The sequence below is a fragment of the Mytilus edulis genome, chromosome 1, assembly GCF_963676685.1.
Source record: "Mytilus edulis chromosome 1, xbMytEdul2.2, whole genome shotgun sequence".
NCBI lineage: Eukaryota > Metazoa > Mollusca > Bivalvia > Mytilida > Mytilidae > Mytilus > Mytilus edulis.
Window position 1 is genome coordinate 6,628,450 of NC_092344.1, and position 15,589 is coordinate 6,644,038.

Consider the following 15,589-nt stretch of genomic DNA (forward strand, 5'->3'; position numbering starts at 1 on the left):
TTTCTTTGCTTTTGGTTTAGCTGCTTTCTTTTCACCTGCTGGTTTCTTTGCTGCAGGTTTCTTTGCGGCAGTCTTTTTGGTAGGTGTCTTTGCCTTCTTTGGCTTGGCGGCTTTAGGTTTAACTACTTTCTTTGCTGGTTTCTTAGCTGGTTTAGCCACTTCCCCAATCTTAAAGCTTCCAGAAGCGCCGGTACCCTTCGACTGTTTCAAGCTATTGCTCTTCACTCCTGATTTCAGAGCTAACTTCAAGTGAGTGTTGACTGTTTTTGCATCGCTACCAACGCTGAAGTTTGCTAAGATATACTTAAGGATGGCTTGACGGCTGGAGCCTCCACGCTCTTTCAAAGCAGATATAGCCTTTCCGACCATCTCGCTGTATTTTGGATGAGTAGCTACTTTCTTTGGTTTAGCTGCAGCTTTCTTCTTTGGTGACTTAGCTGGGGTCTTTACTACTGGTGCTGGTGCGTCTGACATTTTGCGGCTTTGGTTGTTGAACGATGTGTGCGAATGAACGACAGATTACAATGATATGCAATTCGCACTGACACAGAGTGTAATTATCTATCTAACGCGGACCTCGACGAGAGCACCCTCCCAGTAAACACACGACGTACTCCCGACGTCGGTTAATGGTCGTCTGAACGTCATGTCGTGAGTTTACGTCGTACCAACGTTGTGGGAACGTAAAAATCCAACGTTGGATGCAGACGTACAGACGACGTTATAAAATTACGTCGGATTCACGTAAATTTAGTACCTTGTCAGGACGTAACATTTTATTACGTTGTGACAACGTGCTTATAACTGTCATAATCCGACGTAACATTTTGTTACGTCGTATCGACATTATAAGAACGTAGTGAATACATTGTAAAAATCTGGTTTTATGGGACGAATTTTTGGGGTATGTCATAATGAGTATTCTTGGATATATCGATCATTCACCTTCACTAGAACATATTTACGATTTTTTCGATTTAAAAAAAAAACTCCCCCTTTTTTCCCGCAGACATAATTTGCATCAAGATGTCAAAGAAAATATTACAAATCCAATTTTAATGTTCTAATATATGTATTTTATATGAATATTTATTGTTTAATATATCATTAAAATTTTGTCATCATTTATCACTTGGATTTCATAATCGTTTTTCACGATTTGATTAGTGTAACGTTCAGCAGTACTCGGGTTTTACCGCTGCATACTATGAAAAGTCTGAGCATGCGCACTTTTGCCGCTTGATTTTTGAAAACAGTGAGGAATTTGCAGTGGAAATTTAGCTTGATCCAGAACAAAGAAAAAGGTAAAATAATGATTGCACATTACACCAAATAGGTTCTCCATGATAAAAACAAGTTTGATTGATGAAAATAAAACAGCTGTTACCGTGTTGGGCGCCTCTTTCAAGTCTGTTATACGTGACCGTGTTGAAATATGATACGTTTTCTTATACTGTCAATATATTGCACTGATCCAAGATATTTTAGCCATACTGTGTGTTATTTGAATCCATTTATCAAATTGCTTGATTAACTTGTGTTGTTTCTGAAGATATATGATATTAAAAATAAGTAATAACTGTGTAGTGTAGAAAGTAAAAAAAAAGGGGGAGGGGTGCACAGCCACAAGTACTTGTTTTCTATCTGTGACAAGAGCTACTATCCCTATATATTAAGGCTACAAGTGTCTTTTGCTCTGTTATTTTTTGATAATCATTGAAGCATAAAAGTTTTATCCATGTTATCAATATCAGAAAATGTGAAGCTAAACATCTCAGCACTTTGGATATCTGGGTCCATTACAAACTCCGCACATTTCAAACTTGGCATATTACAAACTCGGCCTATTAATGATAATGCTGCATATATCACTGGGGGTCGTCGCTAACATGCATGAAATATTTGCCACTGGATGTTGAGCAACAAACGATCAATCATTGTATCACTGGGTCTGACATGGAAATAGACAATTGTGCCAATAAAGATGTTGTAAAATATAGGCGTCACAGAAAAAAATTAAGATAGCCATCACAGTTGTCGTAATAGGATTAGGTCGTTGTAGGAAGGCGTCCCAGAAAAAAATAAAAAAACAGCCTTCCAAGTCTTGAAAGTGTCATAATGATTTAGACTAGGATCTAGCCTTGAAAGTTGGGTAAAATTTTCTTGTTTTCAGGGTAAAACCCAGTTTACAGGTGTTAAAAACAGTACATAGGGACATCTTTTTTGCTGTACAATTTATAGTATGAAATCTACATGTTTATCAATGATGAGCTACATGTGCAATCACTAAATATGTGATCAGAAACAATGTTGTAATCAATCATAAAACATATGAATTTTGGAATGCATTTAAATTTGTCACTTTGTTCTAAAGATTTGTTGGACTAACATTTTTTTTATATAAATAAGGTGGTGAATTTTCTCGTTTGAATTGTTTCACATTGTCATTTCGGGCCTTTCATAGCTGGCTATGCGGTATGGGCTTTGCTCATTGTTGAAGGCCGTACGGTTGCCTATAAATGTTAATTTCTGTGTCATGTTTGGTCTCTTGTAAAGAGTTGTTTCATTGGCAATCATACCACATCTTCTTTTTTATATGAAACAGACAGAAGAATATAAAAGATAATTGAATGTATTTTTAATTTTTTTTCCAGAGTCTTGTATATAAATCCACAGATCCAATGTGTCTGAGGTTGAGGAAATCATTGCAGTAACCATGTAACAGTTAAGCATGCACCAGCTCAAAAATTTGGACCAAGATTTTAAAAAGGTAAACATCAGTTGATCAGCTCTTTTTCTGTCCTCCTTAACTGAGCGATATAGTTTAACTCTTGTACTGTACGTACATACATGTACATTGAACTCAAAATTGGATTTTGTTATCTAACGTTTGCCTAAACCACATGTTATGCAACCAATACACAACGCTTATCATGAAACGCAGAGTTTGAATTTGGAGAGCATCTGCTTTACTGTTCTCTAGATATGTCCTTTAAATTAAGTTTGATAAGATCATTTGTGGCTCATGGACACATTCTTCTTATATTTATTTTATTTATCAAATTATAATTTGTTGATTTTATAGATTGCGTTCATTGGCATATGCTATGAGGTCTTGTTGTATCGATGTACATGCTAAATTTATTAAGGTAGAATCCTTTGCATATCTTAAATTAATTGAAAAATGACAATATTGTGAAACCAAACTTCCTTTATTAATTATTTGGACTCATTATTATTTGTAGAATAACCACTGGTTGCTTCAGAAAATATTATGTCCCCTCTCCCCCAGGGAAAGCTCTTTTCTTAAATTTTATTTGGGGGTGGTTGTGTATGAAATACCAAAATGCAAAGGGAGTGTTGTTCTTATTAATTTTTAATTCTGTCGGTGCTGGGATTTTTTTTTAAAAGGGCTTAGGGCTGTCCCTTAGGGGCGGACATAGTATTTTCTGGAACAGACATAATTTTATTAACACATGTTCAATTTAACAACAAATTTATTTTTTAAATAAGAACGAAGGTTAATCATAAGTTATGAATAATTATACCCCCGCTTTATACCCCCGCTTTAAAAAAGGGGGGGTATACTGTTTTACCTCTGTCTGTCCGTCAGTTCGTCCGTCAGTCCGTCCATCAGTCCGTCAGTCCGTCCGTCAGTCAGTCCGTCCCATGAAACTTTCGTCACATTTTTCTCAGGAACTACACATCCACCCTTTCTGTAATTTGGTATCAACATTTATATATGTCAGCCATACCGTGTGATGCGTTTTCAGATTCATCACTTGACAACTTCCTGTTTACCGAACACTTGTCTGATTTTACACATTATAGCCAAGTTGAAAATTTTCGTCACATTTTTCTCAGGAACTACAATACAAGGATTTCTGAAATTTGGTTTCAGGATTTATATAAGTCAGCTATACCGTGTGATGCGTTTTCAGATTCATCACTCGACAACTTCCTGTTTACCGAACACTTGTATGATTTTACACATGATAGCCAAGTTGAAAATTTTCGTCACATTTTTCTCAGGAACTACAATACAAGGATTTCTGAAATTTGGTTTCAGGATTTATATAAGTCAGCTATGCCGTGTGATGCGTTTTCAGATTCATCACTCGACAACTTCCTGTTTACCGAACACTTGCATATTTTTACACTATTAATATTATCCACTTGCGGCGGGGGTATCATCAGTGAGCAGTAGCTCGCAGTTTCACTTGTTATATACTGTTGAAATTGTATTAAATTTCTAACATACATGAACATCATCAAAATGTGTATAATTGGCAAAGATACAAACATCTCAGTAACAACATAACATAATTATGAATCTGCAGTTTATTATAGGACCAGCAATAGAAAAAAATATTGATTATGTTTAAACACAGGATAATTTTTAAGAACTGCTGTAATTCATAAGTTGGGATCAATTTATTTTTTTGTATTTTATAATTTATGATTTTTTTTTCAGAGATCTGAAACCAACACAAGACCAGCTGGGTCAATATTCCTAATGCGCCTCCAAATGAGGAACTAATGCGCCATCAAATGAGGAACACAAAAGTTGTGTGTAAACAAAAATTGTCTCTGTAGTGATATTGAACATGTTTCATTTTTAACAAGTGACTGAGCTTTACCATTTGTGTTGATCTGGAAAGTAGAGGATCATAGTATAAATATGTAAAAACTATGGAGTTTTTTTAATGTATTCAAAGTTTAAAATTTTCAAAGAAATTGTTGTGTGAAAAAAAATCGCACTTCGTATTCCGAAAATTTAACCACATATATGTGAAAATGTCTTAGCTTCGAAACAAGCCATCCTACATATCCAGTGTACTATATTGACTGAGCTAGAGTAGAAAACATTACCAATACCAACTACATGTATGCAGAAACAATTGCGCAAATTGCCCAGCTGATTAGAGGGCAGAAAACCAACATTTGGAATGACATGTACAATTTATACAACCAACACGAGACTAAAATTTGGAATAAAAATTAAAAATTCAGAAACAAACTATTATTTTTTTTATTGGTTCATGTAGCTTCATGTACATTGTAAGAAAAAAGAAGTCTAAACTGTTGGATAGGTCTACCATTTTGGTCTCTTGTGGACAGTTGTCTCATTGGCAATCATACCACATCTTCTTTTTTTATATTATCTCTAGTTGGTCAATGGAAAAAAGCAATAGTTAGTTGAATTGAATTTCAGGTCTTTTCTTCATTTGGGATATTTTTAGAAGTGTGTATGAATTGTGTAGAATATATATATTTATAAATTAGACAGTCAGATTTTGGGCCGATTTTCCTAGCTTGTAATCGTGTAGTGAATCCAGCTGAATGAATTTTCAGTAAATATTAATATAAGGTAAATGTGGTAGTTTGTTGTATTTCTGAATAATTCATTAAAAATGGTTTTCCGTCGTCAAAGTGAAACCTTCATTCTAGAATTTCCGCCATCATAGTGAAATCTGTATTCTAGGCCACTGAAACACTAAACATTCAGAATTTGAAGCACGTACCAAGATGTCATGTTGAAGGCTGTACATGTACCTATAATTGCTAACATCATCAATATTTGATTTTAGGATAGAGGATTGTCTTATTGGCCATCATACAAAATTTGCTTTTTTTGAAAAGTATTATGTGTTAAAAGAAAGAAAAGTTGCATTTGTTAAATGGAAATGTGTCATTCTTGTACTTCAGTATTGCAAAAGTTAAAAACTTAAGACTTTATAAACCTTAAACAACTATTTTTGGGAAAACTAGATATTTATACATTTCACACTGAAACCTGCCAAAAAGATTAAAAAGAAAAACAACTTTTTGACAATTTCATATACAGCTGGCAGTTTGGAAATAGAGTACATATCAACAATTGTCCATCTTTCCCACATAGAAAAATTTACAACTTAAAACGGGTCAAAAGAAAAAATAAAGACCCTGTTTACATACTTCTTCAATAGAATTGCATTGATTCTATCAATTAAATGAGGACAAGGGACATTTATAGTTGTGCTGTGACGTTGTTACTACGTTTTATGATGGTAATAAATTACGTTGTGCCAACGTTGTGTGGATGGTTGTCAGCACGTGCCTTGGAGTTCACAAAATTACGTTGTACCAACGTAATTTTACTACGTTGTCACAACGATAGTATTACGTTGTCACAACGTAATGTCAACGTTGGATTGTTTACTGGGCTTAAACTTTCATGACAATCTAATTCAAACAGATCGACAAGAAAATCTGTGTGCTTGTTCGACAAGTTTTAATCATTTGTTTCAAATAAATTGTACTTTTTGATATATAAATCATACACGAAAATCTTCAGCAGGAATTTTTCTTTCAGAATATGTCATAAGAATTAAACAAAATACCACGAGTGAAGAAATATTTACGATTAATGTACAACTTGTCAATTTCTCTCGTGCGATTCTTCCTCAGAAAACGTGTTGTATTATTTCACAAAAACTAGATTGTGCCGTAAAACTGATATACATTTGTAGTAAAATCATTTCTTTATATGTTTTTGCTTTCAGATATACGTAGAAATAAAGAGACTTCCCAGAAATTTAGATTTTGCCTTCGATATGAAAGCACACAAAGATGGCAAACTTCGAAACCGGGACTTCCTTGACCGAGATGAAAGACGTTTCAAATATTCGAATTTTTTACTAGAACTTTACAAGATATAATTAGTATTTATTGTTTATTATTTGTTTTTGCTATAATGATTTTTTTTTTGCTGATCAGAATCCTTTCAGAAAAATAGTGAATCATATATGCCCTGGTAAAAAAAAAGAGGCGATTTCAAATGACGACAAATGGCGGATACCATATTATCACAGACGACCTTTACGAGACCTAATTTAAAAAAAGAAATATATGTAGCCACATGCATGTGGAAGGAGTGGAATTCTTAAGTGTATCTAACTTGACTTGCATGTATTTCACGTAAAAATATTTCACCATGCAGATGGGTATTGAAAAATAAATAAATTTATGAATGATTTATTTTCTGTTTTCTTCATTCATTGATAGCTAGATATGTTGAATATTACATCCAAGTAAATTAGTTAAAAAAAATCATACAACAATTATGTTTGGTAGGAATGCAAAATTATAAGTAAAAAAAAATGTCTACAACACCCGGTATTCCCAGGCGGTCTATCACCCATCCAAGTACTAACCGGGCTCGACGTTGCTTAACTTCGGTGATCGGACGAGAACCGGTGTTTTCAACGTGATATGGTCGTAGACACAGAAGTGTTAAATTTTTTGATATATAAGGTTAGGTAGTAGCATTTTTGAACAAAATTTATATAAAATAGATTTTTTTCAGAAGCAAAACTTTACAATAATAATATGTTTGGTAGAAATTCAAAATTATAGGTACAAAAAATGTCTACAACACCCGGTATTCCCAGGCGGTCACCCATCCAAGTACTAACCGGGCTCGACGTTGCTTAACTTCGGTGATCGGACGAGAACCGGTGTTTTCAACGTGATATGGTCGTAGACACAGAAGTGTTAAAATTTTTGATATATAAAGTTAGGAAGTAAAGCAATTTTGAACAGATCTAGAATTTGTATAAAAAAAGATTTTTTTCAGGTTTAAGATAGAAGCAAAACTAAATACTTACTGCACGATCCAGAGTGGAAGATAGTAAAACTTAGCAAGTACACATGGACTTTATAGTAAAAAAAAATTGCAGAGAAGAAAGAGAGATTTAGAATATGGGACAAGCTGTATTTTATTTGTGACTAATACCATGCAACAATTTCAGACTCTTTTTGAAAAAATTTGGTAGCCCTTAAAAGGGCTGTTTAAGCTTTAAAAGCATCATGATGCTTCCTTCATTTACTTCTTCTTTGGTGTCTTTGCCTTCTTTGGTTTAGCTGCAGCCTTAGTCTTCTTGGGAGATTTTGTGGCTTTCTTTGCAGATTTGGCAGCAGGTTTTGCAGCAGGTTTCTTTGCAGCTGGTTTCTTTGCTTTTGGTTTAGCTGCTTTCTTTTCACCTGCTGGTTTCTTTGCTGCAGGTTTCTTTGCGGCAGTCTTTTTGGTAGGTGTCTTTGCCTTCTTTGGCTTGGCGGCTTTAGGTTTAACTACTTTCTTTGCTGGTTTCTTAGCTGGTTTAGCCACTTCCCCAATCTTAAAGCTTCCAGAAGCGCCGGTACCCTTCGACTGTTTCAAGCTATTGCTCTTCACTCCTGATTTCAGAGCTAACTTCAAGTGAGTGTTGACTGTTTTTGCATCGCTACCAACGCTGAAGTTTGCTAAGATATACTTAAGGATGGCTTGACGGCTGGAGCCTCCACGCTCTTTCAAAGCAGATATAGCCTTTCCGACCATCTCGCTGTATTTTGGATGAGTAGCTACTTTCTTTGGTTTAGCTGCAGCTTTCTTCTTTGGTGACTTAGCTGGGGTCTTTACTACTGGTGCTGGTGCGTCTGACATTTTGCGGCTTTGGTTGTTGAACGATGTGTGCGAATGAACGACAGATTACAATGATATGCAATTCGCACTGACACAGAGTGTAATTATCTATCTAACGCGGACCTCGACGAGAGCACCCTTAAACTTTCATGACAATCTAATTCAAACAGATCGACAAGAAAATCTGTGTGCTTGTTCGACAAGTTTTAATCATTTGTTTCAAATAAATTGTACTTTTTGATATATAAATCATACACGAAAATCTTCAGCAGGAATTTTTCTTTCAGAATATGTCATAAGAATTAAACAAAATACCACGAGTGAAGAAATATTTACGATTAATGTACAACTTGTCAATTTCTCTCGTGCGATTCTTCCTCAGAAAACGTGTTGTATTATTTCACAAAAACTAGATTGTGCCGTAAAACTGATATACATTTGTAGTAAAATCATTTCTTTATATGTTTTTGCTTTCAGATATACGTAGAAATAAAGAGACTTCCCAGAAATTTAGATTTTGCCTTCGATATGAAAGCACACAAAGATGGCAAACTTCGAAACCGGGACTTCCTTGACCGAGATGAAAGACGTTTCAAATATTCGAATTTTTTACTAGAACTTTACAAGATATAATTAGTATTTATTGTTTATTATTTGTTTTTGCTATAATGATTTTTTTTTTGCTGATCAGAATCCTTTCAGAAAAAAAGTGAATCATATATGCCCTGGTAAAAAAAAAGAGGCGATTTCAAATGACGACAAATGGCGGATACCATATTATCACAGACGACCTTTACGAGACCTAATTTAAAAAAAGAAATATATGTAGCCACATGCATGTGGAAGGAGTGGAATTCTTAAGTGTATCTAACTTGACTTGCATGTATTTCACGTAAAAATATTTCACCATGCAGATGGGTATTGAAAAATAAATAAATTTATGAATGATTTATTTTCTGTTTTCTTCATTCATTGATAGCTAGATATGTTGAATATTACATCCAAGTAAATTAGTTAAAAAAAATCATACAACAATTATGTTTGGTAGGAATGCAAAATTATAAGTAAAAAAAAATGTCTACAACACCCGGTATTCCCAGGCGGTCACCCATCCAAGTACTAACCGGGCTCGACGTTGCTTAACTTCGGTGATCGGACGAGAACCGGTTTTTTTTTTTTTTATCTTTATTAAAATCAAACATCATATAATACAAATAAAACAAAATATAAAATCAATTGTCCTTGATTGTTCTCAATATATACTATATACTATACTTTGTATTCTCAATACTGTTAATTTACATTTCAGGTACACAATTATTACAATTTAAAGACTAGAACATTGTCTGTTTCTTCTAACAACGGGTTATCCATTACAAACTTTTTTTGAAATATATGACTCATATTATGACATCGACAGAGATAGACATACATATATGTTACATAATGTTTTAATGTATATTGAAATAACTTAATCAAATTTACATTAGAATAACCACTATTCAACAAATTTCTCCTTCTGAAGATACAATATCTGGCAACAGACATACAAAAATTGAGAAAAGAATCATTTACACCTTTCATATGCCATCGCAATCCCAAAATCAATAGTTCCTCACTTCTTACTAAACTGATCTTATCTGAATCACAGTTTTCAAATATTCTAACCAATAAAGATGACAAATAATTATGAAAATCTTCAAGTTTATCACAATTTATAAATATATGCAGGATGTCTTCCTTTTCACTGCAACACACTTTACAGATATTATCATCAACTAAGCCTATCTTTTGAAGTTTTATATTAGTAAAAATACAGTTATGTAACACCTTAAAGTCTAACTCAACCAAATTAGAAGGTTTCCAATACATATTGACATGTTCCCATATTTTATTGAATGCTTCAGAAGTCACATCAAATTCTGATTTCCATAACTCAATACCAACAGGTTCTTCAACAATATTCTCCAACATAATAGTATATAATGTTTTAGTACTACATAATTTCAAATCATAATGCACATTTTTACAAATAATTGAAATGTCTATTGTTCTTGGTATAGATATTCTGTGAATATCAGAGTTCACTGTGTTTTTCCATTCTACAGGTATAACATTCAACAAATTTCTATATCTATCAATTACATATTGTACATTAACATCTTCATATACAATTTGAATCATTTCAACTATAGCATGATCTGGCAAGAAACCAGTTTTTACTTCAAAGCATATATCTTTGAGACAAACAATACCAGCACCTATAAAATCGTGCCATACAATTGTTCTATTATTAAGTACAATATTTGGATTAACAAACAAAGGCTGGTCATAAACATTTTCTACAGACAATGGAAACTCTATATTTTTCCTTATACAATCCAATGCTTGAAAAAATTCCTGATAAACAACAGGAAGTTTTTTCAATTCACAATTTGGTATCACTGTATAAAAAACATTATGACAAAGTTTCATTTCATAAATTGAGGATACAAAATACTTAAATGTATATTTCCATAACACTTGATATTCATCATCTAACAATCTGCCTAGAAATTTTAGCCTGAAAGCATAAATTTTACATTTGATATCAGCAACATTTAAACCACCTCTACTTTTATCATCTATTATACAGTTGTATTTTACTAAATGACATCTATTTTTCCATATAAAATTCAGACAAAGTCTTTTTATCTGTATATAAGCCCATTCAGGTAATGCAGTAACAAACAATGCGTACCAAAATCTAGATAACATCAGTGAATTAATTACACTAACCCTGCCATGTATAGTTAATCTTCTCAATAACCATATGTTGAGAAGGGATTTTATCTTAACTATTTTATTTTTCCAATTCATTTCATCACACATTTTTCTATTTTTTCCAATAAAAACTCCTAACAGTTGAAAATAATCTTCACACACTTTAAGACCAATATGATCTTTTTCTACTACAGATAAATTACCAGTACCTAAACATAATATCTCTGATTTTTGTCTATTTATTTTAGCACCTGTTGCTTTGCCATACAAATCAAATTCCTTAAACACTTCAGGAATTGATTCCTTATTACATAAAGACAAAGTTGTATCATCAGCATGTTGATAAATCAAACCAATCTTATTACTGTTTGGAATATTGATTCCCTTTATATTTACATTTTGTACAATTTTACAATGCAGAGGTTCTGCAACAAGTACATATAATAAAGCACTAATAGGACAACCTTGTCTAATACCATTCTTTATAACAAAATACTTTGTCAAAAAGCCATTACATTTCACTGCACTATTTATACCATTATAAAATATACTAATCCATTTTACAAATCTATCACCGAAACCAAATTTCTTCAGTACTTCTAACAGATAAGTATGACTAACTCTATCAAAAGCATTTGCTTGATCTAATTTTAAAAAATATCCCTCAAGATCATCTCTTTCAACAAGTTCCATAATATCTCTTACATTTGAAATATTATTTGAGATATCTCTTCCAATAACACAACAAGTTTGATCTTCAGAAATTATCTTTGGTAATACATACTTTAATCTATTTGACATTATTCTTGCTAAAATTTTATAGTCTACTTGTAATAAAGATATTGGCCTATAATTTTTCAAAAAATTCCTTTCTCCTTTTTTCTTATAAACTAGACTTATAATTCCACATTTCATTGATCTGCTTAAAATACCGTCTTCTTCAATAGCATCAAACAATTTCAATAACACATATTTTAATTCAGAATAAAATTTACAATAAAACTCTACAGTAAGTCCATCAGACCCTGGACTTTTATTTTTAGACAACTGATTAATAGCTTTACATAGTTCATCTTCTGTTACATCATCATTACACATAGTGTTATCATCCTCATTTACTGTTTTTGTAACATAATTTAACAATTCTGACATCTTATTTTCATCAGTAGTTACACATGAATATAAGTCACGAAAAAAACTATATTGTAATTCTAAAATACCTTCAGTATCTGACACAGTATCACCATTTTCATTTATTAATTCTTTTATAGCATTACTCTCTTGTTTATACTTTTCTAAATTTAGAAAGTATTTGGTATTTTTATCAGACTCCACAGCCCATATAGCTTTAGCTCTTAAGACAGCTCCTTTACATTTTTCTATTTCAAAATTTGACAATTCTAATTTCAGATTTTCTAATTTGGCAATATCAATAACAGTACCACTAGCTGCCTTTTCACAAAGAATATTGATTTGCCTTTCTAATTTATAATACTCTCTCTTGTTTTGTTTAGCTAAATCAGATGACAATATCTGAGAATATCTTTTAATTCTATACTTTAAATTATCCCACCAAACTAAAAAATCTCTATGAAATAATTCACTTTCTTTTTCTTGTGATATAATATCTTTAACTCTTTGAACATATTCTTCATTAAACAACAATGTATTATTCAAAACCCAGAGTCCAGGACCTCTTTCAATACATGTACAATTTAAATTCATAATAACAAAAGAATGGTCACTTATACTAGTAACATTATAATACAAACTTTGTACAAAAGATGACATATTTCTACTTACAAGAAAGTAATCTATTCTACTTTGTTGCAGTTTACCCTCTGAAATTCTTTTCCAGGAAAATATTCGACAATCTGGGTTTCTAGCCCTCCATATATCATATAAATTATTGTCATTTATCAATTTAGTAAGTTTTCTATAGGGTTCATCATTCATATGACAGGTTTTGCTTCCTCTGTCTAACACAGACAAAGAAGTATTAAAATCACCTCCAATAATCAAATTATCTAAATCTTTAGTATAATCTATCACAAAATCAAAGAAATTACATCTATCAGAAACTACATTAGGTGCATACAAAGAAACAAAATTTATCAATGTATCATTTTCATAATAAGTCACATGAATAAATCTACCTTGTTCATCTTTATAAATACATTTTATTTTATCTTTATAATATTTGCTAACTAGAACAGCCACACCCTGTCTGCCATCCGTACCATTACTATAATAAATATCACCTTCATACATATGTTTAATACTTTGTATAAAACCATCATCCCAAAATGTTTCTTGTAGTAGTACAATACCAAATTTTCTGTCTTGTACAATACTTAGAAATCTTTGTAAATTTACTACATTCCTCATACCATTACTATTCAAACTACATATAACAACCATTACAAAAAATATTAAACAATGACATATATTTCTATCCATTTTTACTTTTTGTTTTTTTTTGACAAATTTCTAACAGTTTGACTATTCAGATTTGGAGCTATATCTAGTTTTTTCCTCCTCCTTCCTTTTTTATTTTCTTTTTTTCTAATTTTTTTTAACATTTTACCACTAATACATTTTTCCTTTCCATTAATATTAATTTTACATTCTGTATCTAACTCACCATCAGAACAGACAAGTGATTCCGTATAACTACAAGCACCTTCAACAATGACTTCTTCGTCATCATCTAAGGTGCTATATTCATCATCTATATCTATCGAGTGCTCCTCTGTTGCCATCTCTACATTACACTCTTCTGTTACAACAATGTCAACAGGAGAGCACTCTTCATTTTTTTTCTTTTTCACAACCTCATCAGAATCACTGTCTGCTCTTTTGTTTTTATCTTGAGCCTGTTCAATAACATTAATATCATCTTCACCATCATAACCATCATCAAATGTTTGTTCATCCCTGTCCAATTTCCTCTTCCTACTGTCCTCCTGTATGCCATCACTATTTACATGGACCTCTGCTACAATAGTTTTAACATTCATGTGAGAATCATCTGCTATTTTCAACTCTGTTTGTTCATCATCATTTATGTTTTCACTACTTTCTGCTTCATCATCCTTAACTACCTCACTTTTATCATTCTTATCCTTATCTCCATCAATGTTTTGATCCATACAGTTACAGTCTTTCAATAAATTCGAGCAATTTTCACATTTGCATTCACATGGTTGTCTTTCACAATCCTGACATGGACACACGCATGATTCCTCGTGGCAGTACATACAACTACAAACACACGGGTATAGTTCACACTTTGAACAAACACAGATGCAAACCTTATTGCCACAGACTCTACATTTGCAATTACAAAAGAATTGGCCACATTCTTTACAATTCTTTGACGCATGAGGTGTCCTATCCTCCCTTCCAGGAGCAACCCGAGTACAAACACACAATAGTGGTAAATTAGTGCACGACTTGCATTTAGTTGCTTTACAAAACCTCCTTGAATGTCCAACCTCACCACAGCCATAACATTCAAAATGAGGACAACTATTTTTCATGTGATCCGGCGACGAGCATTCCGAACATACTTTAGTTTGATTGTTGTGTTTGAGTCTAAAATATTTTGTTTCAGATCCTATTTTGAACGGTATTGTCCAAGGTAACGCTACTAAACCTGGAGGGAACTTACATCTCATGAACCTAGTACCATCTGCAACTTGTGTACCAGGGACAGTTCTTCTATAAATCGGAGATACGACATTAACTCCTTTTATGGCTAATTTGATACGAATATCTTCATCTGGAACATATGACGGCAATTTCATAACAGACACAACAGTAATATCTGAATGCATCAAGCTTACTGAATATTCCCGGCTTCCGATAGATACACCACCCAAACACTTTAAAGCATTCTGTTTACTATCCATAGTGACATCGTACGAAGATGCATCATGCTGAACCACAGCTAAAACAGTATTAAGACCTGTGATAGTCTCAACTTCTTCAATAATTAATCTCTCTTTAACAACATTTGTATTTACCCTTTCGATCCTTATAGTACAATCCCTTAAGTACGCTTTATCTCCAATAACATAGTTCTGTTTCTGTCGATTCGGAGATCGAAAACGTTTATTTGTCACTCTATCCATTTTTCCGATAGCAAAACACAAAAATCAGAATAACGAAGTAAGACACGTTACTGTCCCCTTCACACTGAATCCCCTCCCCCTTATCCTATTTGCCGACAAACAGGAATAAGGGTACTCAAATAAGTCAAAATACAGTCAAAAATGTTCTTTTTACATTAATAAATACTATGTACAACAATTCGAGTGGAAAACATTCATCCAAACTCACCAATTTCGGAATTTTTATAGAGTCCTATAAACACTACAT

General features: G+C 32.7%; 1 long non-coding RNA gene and 2 other non-coding genes across 3 annotated transcripts; 1 reads left to right on the forward strand and 2 right to left on the reverse strand.

Annotated features, from left to right (window-relative positions):
- The first annotated feature begins 1,087 nt into the window (after window positions 1-1,087).
- LOC139522804 (uncharacterized) lies at window positions 1,088-5,020 on the forward strand. The gene is made up of 3 exons (XR_011664497.1): window positions 1,088-1,304; window positions 2,655-2,770; window positions 4,475-5,020. It is a non-coding gene; the product is annotated as an uncharacterized lncRNA (long non-coding RNA).
- Window positions 5,021-7,143: 2,123 nt separating this feature from the next.
- On the reverse strand, window positions 7,144-7,266 carry LOC139508734 (5S ribosomal RNA). Its single transcript, XR_011661449.1, has one exon. It is a non-coding gene; the product is annotated as a 5S ribosomal RNA (ribosomal RNA).
- Window positions 7,267-7,408: 142 nt separating this feature from the next.
- Window positions 7,409-7,527, reverse strand: LOC139507165 (5S ribosomal RNA). The gene has a single exon (XR_011660582.1). It is a non-coding gene; the product is annotated as a 5S ribosomal RNA (ribosomal RNA).
- Window positions 7,528-15,589: the final 8,062 nt, after the last annotated feature.